The following is an 11438-nucleotide window of genomic DNA, read 5'->3' as shown; positions in this document are numbered from 1 at the left end:
TCCACATCAAAAAAAAAAAAAAAAAAAAACTAAATAAAATAGACCAAAATAAAAACAAAAACAAAAAAAACCCCAAAACAGGTCCTGAAATGCTTGGTTGGATTTTTTTCAAAGTTAGTAAGAGCTGCATTAGCAAATTAGTAAGAGTTGCTTAAGAGTATTACTGCACACTAACCTAAATAGGTCATTAATAGTGTATTTCCTTAATATTTTATACTTCTTTAAAACATTATTCTTAGATTTAATTCTATCCACATTTTACTATTAGCGTTTATTTCTAGGAAGAATTGAGCCTGAACACAATATGCATCATACTGAGTTTTTCAAAATACTGTTTTTTCTTTTTTTAAATATATGTATTTTATTTGTATTAAATATATCAAAGCAGAAAGGAGAGGCAAAGTATCCAGCCTAGCTCATATTGCCATATGTTATTAATGAGGACACTCTGTACATCTCATAAATTATTTCAACCTGCATAAAAGCAACTGTTAGAATTGTTCCAATGTACATTTTGACACGTTCCAATTATGCTACAATTTGGCTTAAGTCATTAAAAAATTTTTTTGAGGGCACACTATAGTTAAATATTACATAAAATCAGCCAGCATATGCTAATCAGTGTGAATAGATATCTGTTAAAAAATATTTTCTCCCATTCTATAGGTTGTCTTTTCACTTTCATGAAGATATCCTGAAGCATAAACTTTTCAAAATGGATGAAGTCCAATGTATCAAGTTTTTCCTTATCACTTATGCTTTTGTTACCACATTAAAAAGCCCTGATGTTTTACTCTTTTGCTAAGTGTCTTATATTTTTAGGTCTCACATTTAGGTCTATAATCCATTTTCATTTTGAGTTAATTTTTTTATGTGGCTTGAAGGGGTCCAACTTTATTCTTTTGCATGTTGTCCTAGAACCATTTGTTGAAAAGACTGTTTATTCCCTCATTAAATTTTCTTGACACTTTTGTCATAATTTAGTAGCCCATAAATATAAGGGCTTTTGGGGGGATTCTCAATTATATTCTATTTATCTATATGTTTATCCTTATGTTTATACCACATTATTTTGATTACTATAGCTTTACAGTAAGTTATGAAATTGGGAAATGTGAGTCCTACAACTTTTACCTTTTTGTAGACTGTAATGGCTAGTTTGAATCCCTTGCATTTCTATATGAATTTTAGGATCAGCTTAACAATTTCTGCAAAAAAATCAGCCAGGATTTTGATAGCAATAGCACTGGTTTTTTAGATCAACTTGGGGAGTACTGCCATCTTAACAATATTAAGTCTTCTAATCCATGTACATGGGTGTCTTTCTGTTTATTTAGATCTTTAATTTTTTCAACAATGTTTTGTAATTTTCAGTGTACAAGCCTTCAACTTTTTTTGTTAAATTTATTCCTAACTATTTTTTTCTTTTTAATGCTATGGAATGTTTAATGCTAATGTAATATTTTTCTTAATTTGGGGGTTTTCATTGCTAGTGTAAAGAAACACAATTGATTTTTATATATTGATCTTGTATCTTGCAACCTTACTAAATACACGTATTAGTTCTACTATTTTCTCTTCTTTTGAATTCCTGATGATTTTCTATAAAGAAGATAACATCTGCAAATATAGTTTTCCTTCTTCTTTTCCAGTGTGTGACTTTGTTTTATTTTATGTTTGCCTATTGCTCTGGATAGAATCTCCACCACAATGTTGAGTAGAAGTGTGAGAGAAAAACATCCTTGTCTTGTTCCTGATCTTTGGGGGAATGATTTATTCTTTCTCTGTTAGGTATGATGTTACCTACAGACTTTCATACACACCCTTTTTCAGGTTGAGGAAGTCCCCCTCTGACTCCTAATTTGTTTAATGTTTTTGTTATGAAAGGGCATTGGATTTCATCAAATGTTTTTTCTATGTCTATTGGGATCATCAAGTGGTTTTTATCTTTTATTTTATTAATATATGTTGTACTGAATTAAACCAATTTTGCATTCTTGGGACAACTCTCATTTGATTATAGCATATAATAATATATTTGGTTATAGCATATAATAATTGTTATATTTCCTGGATTTAGTTTGTTAAGGTTTTGTTGAGGATTTTACATCTACATTTATAATGAATATTGATCTGTAGGTTTCATTTCTTGTTATTTCTATGTCTGATTTTGGTATCAAGGTTAGTTCTGGCCTCAAAATGAGCTGGTGAGTATTTCTACCCCTTATACTTTTGGGAATAGTGTGTAAGAAACTGGCATTAAGTCTTCTTTGGGGAAATGCAATATTTTTTTTTTTTTGGCCACATGGCATGTAGTATTTTAGTTCCCCGATCAGGGATCAAACCTGTGCCCCCTGCAATGGAAGTGCAGAGTCTTAACCACTGGACCACCAGGGAAGTCCACAATAAGTCTTCTTTGAATGTTTGGTAGAATTCATTATCTATGCCTAGGTTTCACAGAACCCTAAGAAATATTTAAAGGAATTATATCACTAGAAACACCACCACATTGGACTCAAGGAGACAGAGATGGTACAAAATGAAAATGCCTTTAGACACCTGAATTCAATGGGCATGAAGCAGATTTAGAATTCTATTCAGTCTATGATTTTATTTCTCTTGTGTTAATATGTAGGAGTGCAATGCCTCGTCACAGGGCAGGTGAATATTTAAAATTTTTACAAACTGCCAAATTGTGTTCTAAAGTGGCTCTACCATATGTTTCACCCAGCACTGAATAAAAGTTCCACGTGAATAAGAGTTAAGAGTTCTTCCATGTGTTCACCAGCAACTGCTATGATAAGTGTTTTTAACGTTTGCCATTCTAATAGGCGTGTAGGAGTAGAATCCCATTGTGGTTTTTACCTTGAATTTCTCTAATGACTCTAATTTTGAGTATTTTTGATGTGTTTATTTGCTACCCATATATCTTCTTTGGTGAAATGTCCATTCATATCTTTTGCCTGCTGTTAAAATGAATATTGGTTAATATTTCTATTCTCATTAACAGGAATACATTGAAACAACCAAAGAAAAAATAATTGCAGTCTCTTCTGCACTCCCGCTTTCCTTTCTTCACACTTTCCCTGAGGCCAAACAGCATTGGAATGGCTTTTGCAATCTGGGGGTCTGGCTAAAAGGAAGTTATTAGCGGATGCATTTAGTATGGGCTTAATAGGTATATTTATGTGGTTGGCAGTCACATCAACATATAGATAAGTTGTTGTTAGTGGTTCTGGTGTTGAAATTGCTTCTAAGAGTATTCTGATTACTCTGTATGCTGACTCATCTAGCATTGTGATATGAAGACATACAGTCAAAGAGGCATTTATTTAAACAACTGACACAGCTGAAAATACACCATTTTTTCTGCAATTTGGAAAGACATTTTGGGACATCTCGCTTGGTACAAGTGAAAACCATAGACTCCTCATTTTGCATTACTTTCAAGTTTACTTATTAAGTAACTGACAAAAATTGGTAAAAATTGATGGACTATAAAACAGATGTAATAAAGATAAATAATATCAATAGAAAGATTTCTGTAATCAAGAATTAAATTGTTGACAAACAAATTTCAGATCCTATCAATAGCTTTAATTAATTAAAAAAAATTGTAATTGAAGTTACAAATAGGCCCTTGGATTGTTTCCTAATGCAATCAATGGAGAATAATAAATTGTCTGAACTTATGAGAAAAAGATTTAAATTTCCAACTGACCTGACATGAAGTGCTAGTCCCAGTGAAGGAAACATATAACTTGGGAGAAGGTATTAACAATGGTGTGCTGGTACTTGTTTAATAACTAGCTCTCTGGAAAAAAAAGTAAACAAAAGGGCTGGTTTGTAGTTTTTGCCAACAGTGTAAATACTCCCACCACAGCCAATTAAACCTACCAATATGATATCACTGAGCCCAAAGTTGGAAGGAGATGCACACAATCAGCTCTTAGGAGGAGAGATGGGATTAGTGGTTTCCAGCCTTCCCAACACTGTATTGCAAGGAATATATCAACTGTAAATTGGTTCACAGGTTTGTCCATTAAAATTTGAGAGTGGTCATGGCCCAAAGAAAACTGAAGTTCTTTGAAATATTACAGTTCATATGTGAAAGAGAAAGGTTTCTCTCAATTTGACAACAATTCTAAAGCTGTACATAGCATTAGTGATATTAGTTATGAGGCTGAAAGAAACTTTTATATGTTATCAATACAAATATCAACAATCCTACTGAAGGAGAATGAATTGAGTTTTTATTATTCATAAAAATATTAGAAAACAATGGTCAAATGGAGAGAAGACCAAAGAGCACGTAGCCAGAAAATATAAGGAAGAAAGATTTTAAAGGTGGATCAGGCAATTAATGAAAATATACTATTTTTAAAATGTTGTGCTTTAAGTTTTGTTTAATAGTTATATATAATTTGCAATTTAATTTTCTCATTCTAAATCTCTGCTTTGTCTTTAATTTTATATTAGTAATTTACATTCTTTTTCTTAAAGAGGACCCTCAGAATTGTATCAGTTTCAGACCCCACAGACCCTGGATGTGCCCCACAATTGATTTATAATTCATCCTAGAGCCAGCTTAACTTTCAGATGCTAAGTGATAGTCTGCTATGGTTTTGCTGACCTCCAATGGCAAATTTTAAAGAAGAAAAAATTTCACAAAATGTGCTCACAAATGAGTTGAGTTTTCTTCTAGATCTACCCACTTACCAAATTTTATTTTTTGGTGAGTACTTAATGTTTCTGAGTATCATTTCTTCATTTTGAAAATCAGGTTAACTTGCTTTTCTATGCCTTCCAAAATAATTATTTTGGGGAAGGGATGTATAGGAAAATATTTTTATAGAGTAAAGAAATAAATGTCATCCCTGAGTCTAGCTTTACTCTTATATACATAAATTATGTTATGGTATTATGGTGAATTTCAACAAAATGATCCTCAAAACTTACTAACTTTCCAGAAACAACTTGGTAATATAATTATGTTAAAATGACCTACTCAGGGCTTCCCTGGTGGCGCACTGGTTGCGCGTCCGCCTGCCGATGCAGGGGAACCGGGTTCGCGCTCCGGTCTGGAAGGATCCCACATGCCGCGGAGCGGCTGGGCCCGTGAGCCATGGCCGCTGAGCCTGCGCGTCCGGAGCCTGTGCTCCGCAACGGAAGAGGCCACAACAGAGGGAGGCCCGCATACCACAAAAAAAAAAAAAAAAAAATGACCTACTCAAATGAATTTGTTAAAACATAAGTTTTTTATTATTAAAATGCATGTGGAGACCTTCAAGGTGGTGGATGAGTAAGACGTGGAGATCACCTTCCTCCCCACAAATACATCAGAAATACATCTACATGTGGAACACTCCTATAGAACACATACTAAATGCTGGCAGAAGACCTCAGACATCCCAAAAGGCAAAAAACTCCACATATACCTGGGTAGGACAAAAGAAAAAAGAAAAAACAGAGACAAAAGAATAGGGACGGGACCTACACCTCGGGAAGGAAGCTGTGAAGGAGGAAAAGTTTCCACAGCCTAGAAGGCCCCTTCACTGGTAGAGAGAGTGAGGGGGAAGCTTCGGAGCCACGGAGGAGGGCGCAGCAACAGGGGTGCAGAGGGCAAAGCAGAGAGATTCCCGCACAGAGGACCGGTGCCGATCAGCACTCACCAGCCCGAGAGGCTTGTCTGCTCACCCGCGGGGACGAGTGGGGGCTGGGAGCTGAGGCTCGGGTTTCAGAGGTCAGATCCCAGGGAGAGGACTGGGGTTGGCAGCGTGAACACAGCCTGAAGCGGGCTAGTGCGCCACAGCTAGCCGGGAGGGAGTCCGGGAAAAAGTCTGGAAATGACTAAGAGGCAAGAGACCATTGTTTCAGGGTGCGTGAGGAGAGGGGATTCAGAGCACCGCCTAAACCAGCTCCAAAGATGGGCATGAGCCACAGCTATCAGCGCGGACACCAGAGACGGGTATGAAACGCTAAGGCTGCTGCTGCAGCCACCAAGAAGCCTGTGTGCGAGCACAGGTCACTAGCCACACCGCCCTTCCCGGGAGCCTGTGCAGCCCACCACTGCCAGGGTCCCGTGATCCAGGGACAACTTCCCCGGCAGAATGCACGGCGTGCCTCAGGCTGGTGCAACGTCCCGCTGGCCTCTGCTGCCACAGGCTCACCCCGAATTCCGTACTGCTCCCTCCCCCCAGCTTGAGTGAGCCAGAGTCCCCGAATCAGCTGCTCCTTTAACCCCGACCTGTCTGAGTGAAGAACAGACGCCCTTAGGTGACCTACATGCAAAGGCAGGGCCAATCCAAAGCTGAACCCCAGGAGCTGTGCGAACAAAGAAGAGAAAGGGAAATCTCTCCCAGCAGCCTCAGGAACAGCGGATTAAATCTCCGCAATCAACTCGATGTACCCTGCATCTGTGGAATACCTGAATAGCCAATGAATCATCCCAAAATTGAGGCAGTGGACTTTGGGAGCAACTGTAGACTTGGGGTTTGTTTTCTGCATCTAATTTGTTCCTGGCTTATGTTTATCTTAGCTCAGTATTTAGAGTTTATTATCATTGGTAGATTTGTTTCTTGATTTGGTTGCTCTCTTCCTCCTTTTTTCTTTTTTTTTAAATATATATATATATTTCCTTTTTCTTTTTCTGTGAGTGTGTATGTGTATGCTTCTTTGTGTGATTTTTGTCTATATACCTTAGCTTTTACCATTTTTCGTAGGGTTCTGTCTGTCCTTTTTCTTTTCAGTATACTTTTTAGCGCTTGTTATCATTGGTGGTTTTGTTTTTTGGTTTGGTTGCTCTCTTCTTTCTTTATTTTTTCTTTTCTTAAATTACTTTAAATTTTTTTTATTTTTAATAATTAAAAAAATTTTTTTACTTTAATAACTTTTTTATTTTCTTTGCGGTACGAGGGGCCTCTCACTGTTGTGCCCTCTCCCTTTGCGGAGCACAGGCTCCGGACGCGCAGGCTCAGCAGCCATGGCTCACGGGCCTAGCCGCTCCATGGCATGTGGGATCTTCCTGGACTGGTGCACGAACCCGTGTCTCCTGCATTGGCAGGCGGACTCTCAACCACTGTGCCACCAGGGAAGCCCTACTTTAATAACTTTATTTTTATTTTCTTTTTCTCCATCCTTCCTCCCTCCCTCCCTCCCTCTCTCTCTCCCTCTCTCCCTCTCTCTCTCTCTCTCTTTCTCTCTTTCTTTCTCTTTTCTCCCTTTTCAACTGAGCCGTGTGGCAGACAGGGTCTTGGTGCTCTGGTGTGGTATCAGACCTGTACCTCTGAGGTAGGAGAGTCGATTTCAGGACACTGGTCCATCAGACACCTCCCAGCTCCATGTAATATTAAACAGTGAAAGCTCTCCCAGAGATCTCCATCTCAACGCTAAGACCCAGCTCCACTCAACAACCAGCAAGCTGCAGTACTGGACACCCTATGCCAAACAACTAGCAAGATGGACACACAACGCCACCCATTAGCAGAGAGGCTGCCTAAAATCATAATAAGGTCACAGACACCCCAAAACACACCACTGGAGACAGTCCTGCCCAAAAAAAACACAAGATCCAGCCTCATCCACCAGAACACAGGCACTAGTCCCCTCCACCAGGAAGCCTACATAACCAACTGAACCAAGCTTAGCCATTGGGGACAGACACCAAAAAATGGGAACTACGAACCTGAAGGCTGCAAAAAGGAGACCCCAAACACAGTAAGTTAAGCAAAATGAGAAGACAGAGAAACACACAGCAGATGAAGGAGCAAGGAAAACCCACCAGACCTAACAAATGAAGAAGAAATAGGCAGTCTACCTGAAAAAGAATTCAGAATAATGATAGTAAAAATGATCCAAAATCTTGGAAATAGAATGGATAAAATACAAGAAACATTTAACAAGGACCTAGAAGAACTAAAGAGGAAACAAACAATGATGAACAACACAATACATGAAATTAAAGAGTCTCTAAAGAATCAATAGCAGAATAACTGAGGCAGAAGAACAGATAAGTGACCTGGAAGATAAAACAGTGGAAATAACTACTGCACAGCAAAATAAAGAAAAAAGAAAGAAAAGAATTGAGGACAGTCTTAGAGACCTCTGAGACAACATTAAACGCACCAAATTCAAATTATAGGGGTCCCAGAAGAAGAAAAGAAAAAGAAAGGGACTGAGAAAATATTTCAAGAGATTATAGTTGAAAACTTCCCTAACATGGGAAAGGAAATAGTCAAACAAGTCCAGGAAGCACAGAGAGTCCCACACAGGATAAACCCAAGGAGAAACATGCCAAGACACATATTAATCAAACTATCAAAAATTAAATAAAAAGAAAAAAATATCAAAAGCAGCAAGGGAGAAACAAGAAATAACATACAAGGGAATCCCCACAAGTTTAACACCCAATCTTTCAGCAGAAACTCTGCAAGCCAAAAGGGAGTGCAAGACATATTTAAAGAGATGAAAGGGAAAAACCTACAACCAAGATTACTCTACCCAGCAAGGATCTCATTCACATTTGACAGAGAAATTAAAACCTTTACAGACGAGCAAAAGCTAAGAGAATTCATCATCACCAAACCAGCTTTACAACAAATGATAAAGGAACTTCTCTAGGCACCAAACACAAGAGAAGAAAAAGACCTACAATAACAAACCCAAAACAATTAAGAAAACGGTAATAGGAATATACATATCGATAATTACCTTAAATGTAAATGGACTAAATGCTCCCACCAAAAGACACAGACTGGCTGAATGGATACAAAAATAAGACCCGTATATATGCTGTCTACAAGAGACCCATTTCAGACCTAGAGATACATACAGACTGAAAGTGAGGGGATGGAAAAAGATATTCCATGCAAATGGAATTCAAAAGAAAGCTGGACTAGCAATTCTCATATCAGACAAAATAGACTTTAAAATAAACACTATTATTACAAGAGACAAAGATGGACACTACATAATGATCAAGGGATCAATCCAAGAAGATATAACAATTGTAAATATTTATGCACCCAACATAGGAGCACCTCAATACATAAGGCAAATACTAACAGCCATAAAAGGGAAAATCGACAGTAACACAATCATAGTAGGGGACTTTAACAACCCACTTTCACCAATGGACAGATCATCCAAAATGAAAATAAATAAGGAAACACAAGCTTTAAATGATACATTACACAAGATGGACTTAATTGATATTTATAGGACATTCCATCCAAAAACAACAGAATACACATTTTTCTCAAGTGCTCATGGAACATTCTCCAGGATAGATCATATATTGGGTCACAAATCTAGCCTTGGCAAATTTAAGAAAATTGAAATCATATCAAGTATCTTTTCTGACCACAACACTATGAGACTAGATATCAATTACAGGAAAAGATCTATAAAAAATACAAACACATGGAGGCTAAACAATACACTACTTAATAACGAAGTGATCACTGAAGAAATCAAAGAGGAAATCAAAAAATACTTAGAAACAAATGACAATGGAGACACGACGACCCAAAACCTATGGGATGCAGCAAAAGCAGTTCTAAGAGGGAAGTTTATAGCAATACAATCCTACCTTAAGAAACAGGAAACATCTCGTATAAACAACCTAACTTTGCACCTAAAGCAACTAGAGAAAGAAGAACAAAAAAACCCCAAATTTAGCAGAAGGAAAGAAATCATAAAGATCAGATCAGAAATAAATGAAAAAGAAATGAAGGAAACAATACTACAAGCAACTCTATGCCAATAAAATGGACAACCTGGAAGAAATGGACAAACTCTTAGAAAAGTGCAACCTTCTGAAACTGAACTAGGAGAAAGAGAATATATAAACAGACCTATCACAAGCACTGAAATTGAAACTGTGGTTAAAAATCTTCCAACAAACAAAAGCCCAGGACCAGATGGCTTCACAGGTGAATTCTATCAAACATTTAGAGAAGAGCTAACACCTATCCTTCTCAAACTCTTCCAAAAGATAGCAGAGGGAAGAACACTCCGAAACTCATTCTATGAGGCCACCATCACCCTGATACCAAAACCAGACAAAGACGTCACAAAGAAAGAAAACTACAGGCCAATATCACTGATGAACATAGATGCAAAAATCCTCAACAAAATACTAGCAAACAGAATCCAACAGCACATTAAAAGGATCATACACCATGATCAAGTGGGGTTTATCCCAGGAATGCAAGGATTCTTCAATATACGCAAATCAATCAATGTGATAAACCATAGTAACAAATTTAAGGAAAAAAACCATATGATCACCTCAATAGATGCAAAAAAAGCTTTTGACAAAATTCAACACCCATTTATGATAAAAACCCTGCAGAAAGTAGGCATAGAGGGAACTTTCCTCAACATAATAACCTCTCACCACTATTATTCAACACAGTTTTGAAAGTTTTACCCACAGCAATCAGAGAAGAAAAAGAAATAAAAGGAATCCAAATCAGAAAAGAAGAAGAAAGCTGTCACTGTTTGCAGATGACATGATACTATACATAGAGAATCCTAAAGACGCTAACAGAAAACTAATAGAGTTAATCAATGAATTTGGTAAGGTAGCAGGATACAATTCATGCACAGAAATCTCTTGCATTCCTATACACTAATGATGAAAAACTTGAAAGAGAAATTAAGGAAACTCTCCCATTTACCACTACAACAAAAAGAATAAAATACCTAGGAATAAACCTACCTAAGGAGACAAAAGACCTGTAAGCAGAAAATTATAAGACACTGATGAAAGAAATTAAAGTTGATACCAACACATGGAGATATATACTATGTTCTTGGATTGGAAGAATCAACATTGTGAAAATGAATATATTACCCAAAGCAATCTACAGATTCAATACAATCCCTATCTAACTACCAATGGCATGTTTCACAGAACTAAAACAAAAAATTTCACAATTTGTATGGAAACACAAAAGACCCCAAATAGCCAAAGCAATCTTCAGAAAGAAAAACAGAGCTGGAGGAATCAGGGTGCCAGACTTCAGACTACACTACAATGCTACAGTAATCAAGACAGTATGGTACTGGCACAAAAAGAGAAATATAAATCAATGGAACAGGATAGAAAACCCAGAGATAAACCCACGCACATATGGTTACCTTATTTTTGATACAGGAGGCAAGAATATACAATAGAGAAAAGACAGCCTCTTCAATAAGTGGTGCTGGGAAAACTGGACAGCTACATGTAAAAGAATGAAATTAGAATACTCCCTAACTTCATACACAAAAATAAACTCAAAATGGATTAAAGACCTAAATGTAAGGCCAGACACTATAAAACTCTTAGAGGAAAACAGCAAGATCCTTTTTGATCCACCTCTTAGAGAAATGGAAATAAAAACAAAAATAAACAAATGGGACGTAATGAAACGTAAAGGCTTTTGCACAGC

This window comes from Physeter macrocephalus, chromosome 11, assembly GCF_002837175.3.
Source record: "Physeter macrocephalus isolate SW-GA chromosome 11, ASM283717v5, whole genome shotgun sequence".
Taxonomy (NCBI): Eukaryota; Metazoa; Chordata; class Mammalia; order Artiodactyla; family Physeteridae; genus Physeter; species Physeter macrocephalus.
Note: the sequence above shows the minus strand (reverse complement) of the source record.